This window comes from Phacochoerus africanus, chromosome 5 (assembly GCF_016906955.1).
Source record: "Phacochoerus africanus isolate WHEZ1 chromosome 5, ROS_Pafr_v1, whole genome shotgun sequence".
NCBI classification, from domain to species: domain Eukaryota; kingdom Metazoa; phylum Chordata; class Mammalia; order Artiodactyla; family Suidae; genus Phacochoerus; species Phacochoerus africanus.
In genome coordinates, this window is record NC_062548.1 from 74,381,459 (window position 1) to 74,396,773 (window position 15,315).

A 15,315-nucleotide genomic window follows, 5' to 3' on the forward strand; every position below is an offset into this window, starting at 1 on the left:
GTTTTTAAATGTTGTTGAAGTTGGCTTGAGAAAAAATTCATAGCATCAGCATATCTGTGAGTAGGAGAAAAGTAACTTTCAATATCAATCTTCAGATGTTCAAAGAATGGACTCATAATCCTGTCTGGTGTAAATGCCTCCAGAGAGTGCAAGCTTAAATTTGTTCTGGCTTTATGAACATTTTCTTAGGTTCTGTGTAGTTTGTAAGGAGGGGAGTTTCTATACCAGGTTATCATAGTTGTAGTAGGAGGGGAGGTTTTACTGGATGGGTGCTTTGAAGGATGAGAAGGAATTTGCCAGATAAAGTGATAGTAAGGAGATTCTGGGCAGAGGCACCACGTAGTACACTCAAGGAGCTTTAAGTAGAGTCATAGAGTGAATGTGGAAAATACTCAGAGATGAATATGTATGTGGAAGGGTCTTATAGACTGCTAGGGACTTTGGACTTCATCCTGAGTTGTGTGTGTTTCATGATCATATTTCATTTAAAGAAGATTACCGTGAAAGAAATATCAAACATGAATTTTTAGAGAAATAAGAAGAGGGAGGTGAAAACATTTGCTTGGGAGAGATAATGACAGGCAGTAGCAGGGAAGACTAGGAGGAAGAAAAGCATAGAGGAGATATTATGAGATTAGACTTGGGAGGTCTTAGAGACTGATTAGTTGGAGGTGGTGTAAAGTGGAGTAGGGAGCCAAGGTTAACTTAAACATATTTCTGGTTTGGGTAACTGGGTGGCTGGCAGTAACTTCGCTCGAGATGTTGAACATAGAAGGGACGTATAGGTTTGGGTAGAAAAACTAACTTGACATGCACAGTTTGAGATGTTTTTGAGGGTGTATGGTGGTTGGCTGTTGAGGTTTATAGAATTTGACCGAGATATGCCCTGTTATTGATTTGGCAACCAAAGATGTTTGATGAGCAATGAAAGCTGAAGAAGTATTGATGGTGCCTCTAAGGGAGTAGGAAGAATGAGAGGAGATGAAGTCCAAGTAGGTTTTGAGGGCCAAAATGAAGAAGAATTATTTGAGATTGAGAGAGGAATGTAACGGAAGCCCTGGGAATAGATATTTAAGAGGGAGGAAATGGTTGGCGGTGGCACAGACAAAAGAGGAGTCAAGTAAATGATGAACTGAAGAATGAATATTTGATTTGACCTTAGTAAGAATAGGCTTTTATTAACTTTAGTAAGAATAAGTTCATTGGGGTGATGTGGGTAAGAATCAGGCTGAGTAGAAGAGCAAATCCACTTTAAAGAGATGGAGGCACTGCATATAGACTGCTCTTTTTAAAAATTAATTAATTTTTCTTTTTAGGACCATACCTGCTGCATATGGAAGTTCCTGGGCTAGAGTCGAATTGGAGCTGCAGCTGCCAACCTACACCACAGCACAGCAACGTGGGATCTGAGCTGTGTCTGTGAGATACCCCACAGCTTACAGCAACCAATGCCAAATCCTTAATCCACTGAGGGAGGCCAGGGATCTAACCCACATCCTCCTGGATACTAGTCAGATTCTTAACCCACTGAACCAGACGGGAACTCCAAGTCTGCTCTTTTTATTTATTTATTTATTTATTTTTATATTTTTTTGTCTTTTTGCCTTTTCTAGGGCCGCTCCCCTGGCATATGGAGGTTCCCTGGCTAGGGGTCGAATCAGAGCTGTAGCCACTGGCCTATGCCACAGCCACAGCAACTTGGGATCCGACCCGCGTCTGCGACCTACACCACAGCTCACGGCAACTGGATCCTTAACCCACTGAGCAAGGCCAGGGATCGAACCTACAACCTCATGGTTCCTAGTCAGATTCGTTAACCACTGCGCCACGATGGGAACTCCCAAGTCTTCTCTTTTTAGAATCTTAACTGTAACAAGGAGAAAAAGAAAGGATGCCAGAAAGAAAATTATTGGAAGAGATTTTAATTTAATAGTACTTTTTTTTTTCTTTTTTAGACTGAGTCAAGTTATCTTGAGAGGGGACATATTTTATTAAGAAGTCATTAGAGCTGAAACATGAAAAGTACAGAAATTTTAAAAAGTCTCGGTGGGGTAATATTCCTGGGGTAGAGGAGAAATGAGATTTTTTGAACATGAGATTAGTTTTAGTAAAGTAGGATGTCTGTTTTATCGAGATAGGGATGCACAAGTATAAGAGTAGATTGAGATTCAGATAGACTTGTTATGTTGGAATGCAGGAAATCAGGATTCAGGTCTAATACGCCTACATTTTCTTTGTGAGATAGGTGGCAAAGTCATTTATTGTGAAAGTAAGTTGCAGGATCGAGGTTGGGGTCTTAAAAAGAATGGCAGCAGTTTGAAAAAATGCCGTAGTTGTGGAAGAATGCATTCATAAAAGACACACCAAATGGTGCTAAGGGCCCATGTATTTGTATAATTAGCTCCATCAGTGTAAGGATCTATACGCTACTGTAGTTGAGTCATGACAGGAATGGCAGCCTGTTTCAGTGTTGATAGATGTAGCTGAACAGAGAGGAGTGCCTTTCCTCCATTGTGAGACTCCTTTCGGTGAGGCTTATAGACCTGTCTTTTTATTTTGAGGGTAACAACTTACTTGTATTGTTTATCAATTCTGGGAAATCCTCTGCTATTTCCTCGAACATTACCTGTTTGTTATTTCTTCCTAGAGCTCCCATTAAACCCGTCCTGTTCTCATGTTCTCTGTCTTTCTTTAATGTTTCCTACTATAAATCGAGTTTTTGTGTCCCTTCAAAATTCATATGTTAAAATCCTTACCCCAGAGGTGATGGTGTTAAGAGTATTAAGAGTTGGGAACCTTTGGGAGTGATTATGTCAGGAGGGTGGAGGCTTCGTGAACGGGATTCATGTTCTGACCCTTTATGAAGAGGCTCCAGAGAGCTTTCTTGCTCCTCTGGCTACCCAGAGTGGGTCCTCACCCGACTCTGCTGGCACTCTGATCTCAGGCTTCCAGCCTCCAGAACTGAGAGAGAGAAGTTTTTGTTGTTTATAGGATACTCTATGGTATTCTGTTATCGCAGCCCTGTAGACTAAGACATTTTACATCTTTGGTGCTGTGCTGCATTTTATGTAAGTTTTATATCTACTTCTGGAGTTCCTGTTGTGGTGCAGTGGAAGCGAATCCGACTAGGAACCATGAGGTTGTGGGTTCGATCCCTGGCCTTGCTCAGCAGGTTAAGGATCCGGCATTGCCGTGAGCTGTGGTGTAGGTTGCAGACGCGGCTCGGATCTGGCGTTGCTGTGGCTGTGGTGTAGGCCGGCAGCTACAGCTCTGATTCGACCCCTAGCCTGGGAATCTCCATATGCCGTGGGTGCGGCCTTAAAAAGCAAATAAATACATATATGCATACATACATATATCTACTTCTTAGCTAAATATTGTCCCTTCCCACTTCCTGATTTTAAAATATCAGTTATAGTTTTTATTCAAAAATTTCTCTTTTTCAGTGTGTCTGAGTTTGTTTGTTTTTTTGGTGAGGATAATCTTACATTTCTTTAAACATATTACACATTTATTTTAAACTTATATTTATTTTCAATCATTTGCAAGTCTGATTCTGTTGTGTTTTTATTGATTCTTGTTTATTTGCTTTGTTTCCTGGTGTGTTTTATAGTGTTTGATGCTTGAGTTCAGCTCCAAGGAGTGTTATTTGTGAGAATAATTAGAAGTATGGGTTAGGATGTATTCCTCTGCAGAAGATTTGCCTTTGTTTCAGTTAGTTTTCAGGGAACACTATAACAACCAGATGGGGACTACTTTTAAAATAAATTATCAATTTGAGATATCTCAGACAACACAGATAACATTATTCGTATGAACATGGGCCCCCCTTCTTTGGGTGAGAAGGCCAGGTTGTGGTTTTAAATTATCACAGGAATCACACCGCATCCCCCCCACCCCCCACCCCATGCCCTTGCAAGGCAGGTGTTTCCTTTCAGCCTCCTTTTATGGGGAAGAATTTTTCTACCAAGGGCTTTATGCATTTGGAGGCTTCTGATTAGAGTCACCATCTCTTGTGCAGCCTAGGTTTTGTCTCTTGTTCTCTGTGTGGCTTTAAAATAGAGACATTAAGTTATAGGGGATTGGTAGAATTTGGATTCCTGTTCCAATTTTGTTTTGACCTCTGGAAATTTTCCTTATTTTCTTTTTTTGATTAGCCATATACTAAAGAAGATTTAGAAACTTAATCTAGCAGTTTTAGGAGTTTAGTAGTAGAAAGGTTTTTCATGGTATATCTTGTCTTGCATATTGTTCATGAAACTTTATCCTGTTTTCCCTACTCTGCTCTCTCTCCTTCATTTTTTGGGATGGAAACTATTCAGATACCTTGTATCCATCCTCCTTTCAGGGTCTTCATTGCTTATAGGCTTAAGATGCCTTAAATCGTAGTCACTTTTGGCCATGGGGTTCAAAATTGGACCGGGAATTGAATGTGATGTTGGCAAGTCTGTTTCTTTCTCAGAAATTGAGAGAAGTGTGTGTGTGTGTGTGTGTGTGTGTGTGTGTGTGTGTGTATTTGCTTTGTGCATATATGTGTACAGCACACATACGTATTGTATATACACTATGTAATATACACATGTATATGTATAGAATGTATACCTATGTAGGTACATATATATTATATACAAAGTACACATTTAAAAATGACATCACATTTATTATAGTTTGATTTAGTGATTCTAGGAAACTTGGTTGTTCTAGTTTTGTTTGGCCCACATTAAAACTCGATGCATAAGGAGACCAGGACTCCCTCACTTAAGTGTTTCTAATACCCAACCCCACTGGTTTGTTTTTCTGTATTAATAGTCTTATGATTCTGTCATTGGAACCATAAAGATAGTTTAAAGTGTGGTGAGTCTGAAGTATTTCTTCAATTGAAGAGGAGTCTTTTAAAATATTTTTATAGCTCTTCAGAATAATGATTTAAATTAAATACTTGATATCTTTTGTGAAGGATATTGAAAAGTTTTACTCACATACCCTAGATTCAGACACATTACACTGGCGCTAGGTAGTAAGTGAATCAGTAGTTTCATTTAGTTCCAGTGGTGCATGTTTAAGTATGACGCTTGACACTTTGAATTCTGTGCAATGAAACTGGAGCTAACCTGCCAATGTTAGTTACAACCCTGTGTATACCAGCTATATTACTACTCTGCTTTTTAGCAGTTTTCCAGGTTAGCTTCGATTGGTATCACCAGGCTGTAGATGGATTCTTTTATTTGGCAGCAGCATCTGAAGCCCAACTTGTAGCTGCTAGATTTTATGACCACCACTGAAAACTTCTGTGGAATAAATCTTTTTGCACTTAATACAAATTGACACAGCGGCCAAGATGAAGCCACTAGCATACCTGTAGTGCCTTTGGTATCTTCAGTTACTTATGGTGATTAATTGTTCGAACAGTGTGACATTATCATGGTAGTAATTAGGGCAGTCTCTGTATCCTTAATTTGGTATTTCCTTGCTTTCATTAGTTTATTCCTAATAGTCTGTTGGTGATTTGACTGGAGTTTTGTGACAGGGTCCCCTTCTCCACTTTTCCTGTGCTCTCTAACCAATACCAGGTTTTTAGTAGGCTCTTTGGCTAGATGCCATTTGAAACTTCTCTCCCTTGTTTTTATCCCTTTGAAAAGAGCCATCATGGAAATGTGGGGTTCCGTTCCTGCCTTGAGGGAAAGCTCCATTCCAACTTCTTTGAGTTGAATGGGCTATCTTGATGAAGCCGGTTGGATACCACTTGTATCTTCAAGGGTGGAAAAAGGATTTGAGTGATACCTTGTGGCAGTACAGAAACATTTGGATATTGTGTTCAGCTTAGACTTCATTAATTTGCACATGCTTTCCCGTCATTGCTGATGATATACAGTGATCTACTTTCACCTTTACACAGAGCATCCAAATTTCTTAGTAGGGTCTGAATTGAATTGGTAGACAAACTGAAATAAGGAAGGGAAGGGACTTTAAACTCCTCTTGACCTCCTGCAGTGTCTCTTTCAACATCATGCTCAAATCTGTTTTTCCGCTTTATTTTTAACTTTTGGAATAAACAGAAATACTAATGATGCTTTCATGGAGCTTAATGAGAAGAAAATGTTTCAGGACTAAAACCATGACAAAAATTAAAAAACATATATATGAAAAAGAAAAGAACAAAACAAACTCTGGAATTTTTTCCTGGATTAATCAAAAACAAAAAGCAAAATGTTCAGTCTTTTGTGTCTTGAAGTTCTCTTTGCTTCTGAAAACATCTCAGCAGATAAACTTTGTTATGATCCTCTTTTGCATCCATTTTTGAGACAATCTGAAAACCACATCTTAGTTTACTGCCCTTCCTTCTCTTTCTCTCTTTAGCATACATGGAGGATCTCTTCTGTGCCAGGCTCTGTGCTAGGAGCTGGAGATAATATGGGTAAGACACAGTCTCAACCCACAAGAAGAGTAATGTTTTAGTATGGTGAAATTGTCAAGTGAATGGGTATCCACGATATGGTTAAATTCGGTGATGGGGAATTCCAGTTGTGGTGCAGCAGAAATGAATCCGACTAGTATCCTTGAGGATTCTGGTTCGATCCCTGGCCTCACTTAGTGGGTTAAAGATCCAGTGTTGCAGGTTACAGACGTGGCTCCAATCCTGCGTTACTGTGGCTGTGGTGTAGGCCGGCAGCCACAGCTCTGATTCGACCCTTAGCCTGGGAACTTCCACATGCCTCGGGTATGGCCCTAAAAAGCAAAAAAAATAAAAATAGAAAATAGAAAATTCTGTGATGGTATTAATTACAAGAGAGGAATGCATAGCAGAGTCTGTGTGATTACATTTTTTCCAGCAAAAGTAAGGTGCAAGCTGAGATTTGAAGAGTGAATGCAAGTTAACTCTTTTTTTTTTTTTTTCTTTTTAGGGCTGCACTTGTGGCATATGGAAGTGCCTAGGCTATAGGGGTCAAAATGGAGCTGTGTAGCTGTCGGCCTGTACCCCAGCCACAGTAACACCAGATCCAAGCCGCGTCTGTGACCTACACCACAGCTCATGGCAACGCCGGATCCCCAAACTCTTAATTAAATTGGAAGAAAAAGGGGAAGATCAGTAGAGGTCCTGGGAATACGATTCCTTAGCAATGTGTAGACTTTGACTTGCTGCTGGTTGTTTGATTTGCCTGCTACCTTTGAAGAATGGACAATGTTGTACATGGAGGATACTTTCCTTTGCAAATAGCAGAATATTGAGACAAAGTGGAAATAGAAAATTTCCCTTAAAACAGGAAATTTATTAGCACGTTTAACATGAAGTCTGGGCATAGGACTATTTTAGGATTGGTTCATCATTAAGGACCAACATGTTTTCCATCTTTCCCCTTATCCTCAAATTATTGGCAATATCTCCTCTTATCGCAGGATGGTTGTATACAGGACAATGTCCTGCATCCTTCAGGAAAGAAACCTTTTCTTGGATCCTCATTTCCAAACATCCTTTTACTTGTGTCAGTGAGTTGTGTCACCTGTTAACTGGCCATGGACATGGAGAATGGAATTTCCATGATTGGTTTACAGATTAATTAGTATTTACCCTTTGCAGTAGGATGGAAAGATGAAATACCAGAACAAATTGGGACTCTTCCAATAGGAAGAAGAATAAATATCTCTTGTGTAGGCACAACTAACAGGAGGTTGACTCATCTCAAGGTGTGTGCATGCGCGTGCATGCGTGCGTGAGTGTGTGTGTGTCTTTTTAAAAACCACTTAGCTTTGTCAGGCTTCATATTGCATTAGATTTTCCTAACTGTGTTTTCTTTGGGAGTCAGGCCCACATGTATCAGTAACAAGCAGTGTAATTTTGATTAAGGCATTTAACTTTTCTTGGCTTCAGTTTCCTCCATTGTACAATAAAAGCTTTGTATTCCATCTCTAAGGCCTCTTTCAACTCTAATGTTTTCGGGGTCCATGTGATTTTCTTGCTTTCCTTTGCTCTGAAAGGAGACAGACTGATGTACGACAGAGGACACTCCCTAGCTGTGTGGATTTGGCAAGTTACTTCATCTTTTTGAGTTTTAGGTTCTTTAATTATAAAATGGGAGTGATGTCTTGTTTATAAGGTGCCTGTGATTTAAATGAGATAACATTTGCTTATTACATTATTATTATTTTTCTCTTTTGACAAACAGATTGGAGCTGATATAGGTTCTAGCTGGTGGTATAATCCTGTAATGATTCAGTACCAGGGAATGATGGAATGATAAATATTTTTGTTGAATAGAATTCCTGAAGTGTTTTGTTTCTCTTGTAATCTAGGTGGAATGTTTAGAAGTATGTATTAGATATGGACACTAAGATAAAACATTTTACTTTTCGCAAAAACCTGTGGTTTACTTTGGTTTTTTGGGGAATTAGACTCTATGGGGCAGATTTATGTGGTCAAAATTTAGGCCATAAAAAAACTGATAATTTTCCAGGAAGTCTTTTTGTTTACCTTTTACTAGATATTAGAATATCCTTTGGATATCATAAATAATTAAACCAGTGGTAGTTTATTTCGTAGGCTTTAACTATGGCACACATGTGCCAAAAACATATGATTTTGTTCTCCTTTCTATTGGAAATTTAAAGATTAGGGTATTTTATATAAAATATCATTTAACAATAAGTTATAAGACTTTGCCTAGCAAGTATGATAGAACATAGTTTTTAGATTTTTAAGCAGTCTCTCTTGGCTACATCAAATTTAAGTTTCAAGGAATGTCAGAAATGGGCCGTCACTAGATGGCAGTCTTTCTCCAGTTTAAGCCATTTGTGGTGGAGGAAGGAGATACTCTGTTCAAGAAGTATAATTTTTTTGACAACCAATATTAGGTTAACTTCAGGAGATCTATGACCTTTCCAGAATTTAATGCTTGTTTGTTTCAAGCATTTTTTATCTGATAGATGTGTTGGTTAGGACTAAGTCTGAGTTACATGTGAAATGCTAATGTAAGTTGAACTGTTAGGTACTGATCTATAATTTTTTTTTTTCTTTTTTTGGTCTTTAGGGCTGCACTTGTGGCATATGGAGGTTCCCAGGCTAGGGGTCAAATCGGAGCTGTAGCCGCTGGCCTACATCATAGCCACAGCATCGCAGGGTCTGAGCCGCGTCTGCAACCTACACCACAGCTCATGGCAATGCCAGCTCCTACAACCCACTGAATGAGGCGAGGGATCAAACCCGTGTCCTCATGGATGCTAGTAGGGTTCGTTAACCACTGAGCCATGATAGGAACTCCCTGATCTATAATTATAATTGCCTTTTTCTATGTTAGGCAGTTTGAAACAAAACCTTTAAATCAGTGTTTTTCAACCTTTTTGATAACCAGATGAAAACTGTGGATCATTTTCCCTTAAAATTACATTTCTGTGCTTCTGCCTCTATGCATAAAATCCATATAAAATCTGGAAATTATGGGCTTCCCGATGCATACTTATGGAACACAAGTTAATTAAATATAGTCCCGAACTCCTGTTTTAAATGTGTGGGTTTTACATTTTATTCTAACTTTTAAAATTCCCAAGATACTTAGAGGATCCACTATAAACTTTTCATTTTATTCAACATTATTATAATTAAAAAGAATATTAGAATCATAAAGGCACTAAGGCGAAACAGGTGAGGCCCAGTGGTAAGGATGTAGAAAATTCATTAAGTTGTTTTGACCTACCCCTTTACACTATTCTGAAAATATATGGTCTTTACATTATTAGTGACTGAACTTGAAAGTGGAAGTGAACTGTAGAAATTTAGAGCTAGACTGCTACTAAAGAGAATTTCTAATTGATTGCTTCCTATTTTCTGATGAGAAAGGGTCAGAGAGATCAGTTGAGTTGGCCAAAGACTCATTAGCCAGTTACTTGCATTGCTAAAAACCAAGGCCACACAGGCAGCTAAAATCCACTTTTACTTTCTTTTATTTATGTATTATTTATAGAAAGTTCACAATGCTAGGGAGGCATTATTAATGTAAGTTATGAATGTCTGAACTTTGGGATTTTCTTCTCTTTGAGGTTGTCTTTTTTCATAATCACGTAAATCTTTGTAGGGAAAAAAAACAAAGTTTTACATTGTAGGTGGAAGTATACTTGTTGCTTAGAAGTATTATTGGGTCAAGATGTACTGAATTTGAAACCAAGAGGTTGTGTAAATATTGAATAACATCTTATGCCATTTACTTTATTTATTATTTTTCTTTTTATGCTTCCACCTGCGGCATATGGAAGTTCCTGGGCTAAGGGTTGAATTGGAGCTGCAGCTTCAGGCCTGTGCCAGAGCCATGGCAACACTGGATCCAAGCTGCATCTGCGACCTATGCCACAGCTTGTGGCAATGCCAGATCCTTAACCCACTGAGTGAGGCCAGGAATTGAACCCACGTCTGGAGAGAGAGACAGCATCAAGTTCTTAACCCACTGATCCACAATGGGAACTCCCACATCTTATGCCATTTAGATTGATGAATTTTCAGTGGTTATCATCTTCTTCAAATGGCAGGACATACTGGTACCTTCACATGGAAACCTTTCTTTTTCTTTTCTTTTTTTTTTTTTTTCCTTTGGAAGGGAGAAATTATGCTTATTTGAAATTAGTTGAAATGTCAATGGTAGATTCTGTCTTGTGTTTTCTAAATAGCTCTTTTAAGGCAAGTAGTTATTCTACAGTGTGTCTTAATTGTCAAAACAGAGATTATTTTAATTTATATAAAAATCTCTTCCCTTTATTTTAAAGGAGGAAAATGAGTTGTTCTGCTTTTTCTGAAGTGTTCAGAATTTTTACTGGAAGCGAAACTTGTATATGTATTTTCTATGGTTACTACGAGTTTTGGGCAGTGGAACTGATCTGCTCTCTTATCCACAGGATCAGGGTAGTGATCTGGTACCCACAAATGATTATGAAACCATAAAATGTTGTTAATGAGCAAATGCGTATTTGTTGAATAAATGTCAGAGATCAAAGTGGCTTTTTTTTGAAATTTTTTATTACTCAAATGAATTTATCACATCTGTAGTTGTATAATGATCATAACAATCCATTTTCACAGGATTTCCATCCCACAGCCCAGGCACATCCCCCCACCCCCCAAACAGTCTCCTCCGGAGACCATAAGTTTTTCAATGTCGGTGAGTCAGCATCTGTTCTGCAAAGAAGTTCAGTCTGTCCTTTTTTCAGATTCCACATGTCGGGGAAAGCATTTGATGTTGGTGTCTCATTGTACGGCTGACTTCACTTAGCACGATAGTTTCTAGGTCCATCCATGTTGCAAAAAATGCTGGTATTCTCCTTCTGGCACCCCTATAATATGGATGTTGGTGCGTTTAACGTTGTCCCAGAGTTCTCTGAGACTCTCTTCATTTGTTTTCAATCTTTTTTCTCTTTTCTATTCTGCATCTGTAATTTCCATTAATCTGTCCTCCACCTCACTTATTCGTTCTTCTGCCTCCTGTATTCTGCTGTTAGCTGCTTCTAGTGAATTTTTTTATTTCAGTTATTGTATTTTGCATCTCTTCTTGTTTAAGTTTTATTTCTGTATCTCTTTCGTCAGTGTTTCCTGTAAGTTATCCATCTTTGCCTCCAGTTTATTTCCAATGTCTTGTATCCTCTTCAGCATCAACAGTCTAAAATCTTTTTCCTGGAGGCTAAGAATCTCCTCCTCACTTAGCTGTTTTTCTGGGGTTTTTCCTGTTCTCCCTCATCTGAGTTATAGTCCTCTGTCTTTTCATTTTTATAGGTTTTTGGTGTGGTGACCTTCTTACAGATTAATAGAGCTGTAGCCTCTCTTACTTCTGATGTCTGCCCCCCTGTGGCTGAAGTCAGTATGGGGGCTTGCTTTAGGCTTCCTGATGGGAGGGGCTGATGCCTGCCACCTGCTAGGTGGACCTGATTCTAATCCCTCTGGTGGGTGGGGTTTAGTCTCTGGATGGGATTAGAGGCAGCTGTGTGTCTGAGGGGTCTTTAGGTAGCCTGTTTACTGAGGGGTGGGGCTGTGATCCCACCTGGATTGTTGTTTGCCCTGGGGCTTCTCAGCAGCTGACTGACAGGTGGGGCCAGATTTTCCCAAAATGGCCCCCTCCAAAGAAAGGCAGCTGCTGAATATTCCAGAGAGATTTGCTTTCAATTTCCTTCCCTCACAACAAGCCATGTTCACCCCTGTTTTCCCAGGATGTCCTCCAAGAACTGCAGTCAGGTTTGACCCAGATTCCCTTGGAGACTTTTCTTTGCCCTGGGACCCAGTGCATGTGAAAGTCTGTGTGAGGTTTTTAAGAGTGGGGTCTCCGTTTCCCCCAGTCCCGTGGAGCTCTTGCGCACAAGCCCCACGGGCCTTCAATGCCAGATGCTCCGGGGCTCTTTCTCCCAGTGTCGGATCCCTGCACGTGAGGGTTTGATGTGGGGCTCAGAACTCTCACCCCTGTAGGTGAGTCTCTGTGAACCAGTTTCCAGTCTGTGGAGCTTCCCACCCAGGAGGTATGGGGTTGTTTATATCACGAAATCGCCCCTCCTACCTCTTGATGTGGCCTCCTCTTTTTCTTCTGGAGTAGGGTATCTTTTTTAAGGTTTCCAGTCCATTTGGGTGAAGAGTGCTCAGTCTTTAGTTGTGAATTTTGTTGTTTTTAGGAGAGAAGTTGAGCTCCAGCCCTTCTATTCCACCATCTTAATCCCGTCCCCCAGAAGGCTTTACTTTTTCTGCTCAAAGTGATCTTAAAGATAATGTTAGTTATTCATTTAGTCGATGAATGTTTACTCATTGCCAACTACTTGTCTGGCACTGTTTTAAGGGGACAGTGGTGAATATGGCAGACAAATCTCTTGGCTGGAGTTTACAATCTAATTGGAATGTGTTGAGGGGAAGATAGGTAACAAAACATGGACGATGGGAAGGAGAAACTTGTTTGAGGATATAAGGGAAGGTGTTACTAGCATAAGAACAACAAAAACAGGAAGGAAGAAGGCTGAAAAAAAAATCTAGTGTAGCAGGAGCATAGAGGATGGAGGAAGACAAGGCTAGTGGTGGGATCTAGAGAGAGATGAGGTTAGAGATATAATCAGAGACTAGATTATGTGGGATCTTAAAGGCCATGGTAAGCATTTAAGATTTTTATTCCTTTTTTTTCCCCCCAGGGCTGCATCCATGGCATACGGAGCTTCCCTGGCTAGGGATCGAATTGGAGTTATAGCGGTTGGCCTATACCACAGTCACAGCAACATTTGATCAATGTCTGTGACCTACACCATAGCTCACGGCAACGCCGGATCCTTAACCCACCCACTGAGTGAGGCCAGGGATCGAACCTGCGTTCTCATGAATCCTAGTCAGAATCATTTCTGCTGTGCCACGACGGGAACTCCAGATTTTTATTCCTTTTTTAAAGAAGAGGTATTGGAGAGATTTAAGCAGGTGGATAAAAACTGAACTATTGCTTTATAAAGATCGTTTTTTCTGCCGTGTGCCTGCATTGGGATAGGGAGGAGGAGGGATGTGCAGTGCAGAGTAGAGACTTTTAGGAAGCTGTTGCATTGGTTCATTGTGGCAGTGATACAGGTTTGGACTAGGGTTTTAGTGAAGTGGTGGGATGTGGTCAATTTTAAGACATCTTTTGGAGGTTGAGTTTTCAGGGTTTACTAATGAATTGGATGGGGTGTGTGATGGAAAGAGGTGCATTGGGAGTGACTCCTGGATTTGGATTTTTGACTTAGGCAACTGGATAGTGCCATAGCTGCAATGGGGTGGCTGAGTGGTAGGACAGCTTTTGGGAGGAACAGGTTTGGGAGTAGAGATAGTTTGGTGATAGATGATTGTGTGTGTGTGTGTGTGTGTGTGTGTGTGTGTGTGTGTGTGTGTGTAATTTGAGATGGCTTTTAAAAATCGAATTGGAATGGTATATATTAAACAGCTAGACATTTGAGTCTAGTGCTCAGGGAAGTGCTCTGAATCGAAGGTGTGGATTAGGAAATCATCACTGTAGCAGGTGCTATTATAAAGCCATGGGGATTAGCTGGCATTGCTTGGTGAGAGAATATAGGTAGACAAGAGAAGAGATTTTAGGAATATTTAGAGAAAGAATAGAGGAGGAGCTCAGGAAGGAGATTGAGAAGGCAAGTCAGCGAAAGGATAAAAACAATAGTGTGGTATCACTGATGTCTAGAGATAAGAGTGTTTGAAGAAGGAAGGCGTATTTAAAGCACAGCAAATGCAGCCATCGGGTACAGTAAAATGAATGCTAACTATTGGAAGGTGAGGAGGTAGAAAGAAGTTTTACTGGGAAGAGGAGCAGAGAAATAAGTTGATAGCTGGAGAGAAATGTGTAGGTAAGGACAGGTGTCTTAAAATCCTATTTTTACCCACGATAATAACTTAGCAGAGTGGGAGAAAATATAGAGTAGGGATAAAAGGGAATAGTTGCAGGAGAAAGTTCTTAGAGGCAGTAGGAATGGATGACTATAGATAAGAGCTTGAAATACTTTTTTCCATTGTTACAGGAGGGCGGACAGAGTAGGAGTTTCAGATGTAAGTCGGCTGGTTGATTTCAGTGAGAGAAGAGGAAATATTTTTATTTTTTTCTTGTGATGTGTATAGTTAGTCAGCAGCTGAAAGTGAGAGGGTAGACAGTTGAGGAGAGCAGAAAGCAAGGTTTTCACACATTTTGGAGACTACAAAGTGATTTTTCAGTGGTGATGTTGGCGGGATAGTTTTAGTAGTAACTAGTGAGCGGTGTTGGACTGCCCAATTAAAATTTGTCATCAGATGGAGTTCTCATCGTGGCTCAGTGGTTAACGAACACAACTAGCATCCATGAGGACACGGGTTCGATTCCTGGCCTTGCTCAGTGGGTTAAGGATCCCGAGTTGCCGTGAGCTGTGGTGTAGGTCGCAGACTCAGCTTGGATCTGGTGTTGCTGTGACTCTGGTGTAGGCCGGCCGCTACCTCTCCGGTTGGACCTCTAGTCTGGGAACCTCCATATGCCGCAGGTGTGGCCCTAAAAAGACAACAACAACAGCCAAAAATTGTCTTTAGATACCTAAACTGAGTCCAGCAGCACAGCTATGTGGTTTTTCTCAAGCAGCATCAACTTCTTGTGTATAGTCTTGTAGTGATTGGATAGTTGGGTTTATCCGAAAGTAAGCTTTTCTAGATTAGTTTAATTGAGAAAGAAAGGTTCAAGGAGTTTGTAATTCAGTCCTTTCATTCTATGATGAGGATTCTGTAATGAACACTCTCGAACACTTAAATATAAAGAAGCAAAAATTTAGATTTTCCTAAACAAATACTCATCTAGCATTGGGTCAACATTAATACAATTG

At 40.0% G+C, this 15,315-nt stretch overlaps 1 protein-coding gene across 2 annotated transcripts in view; it reads left to right on the forward strand.

The window, feature by feature from the left end:
- EXOC6B (exocyst complex component 6B) overlaps window positions 1-15,315 on the forward strand; it is a 597,903-nt gene that overhangs the window by 61,877 nt on the left and 520,711 nt on the right. The window lies entirely within an intron of this gene.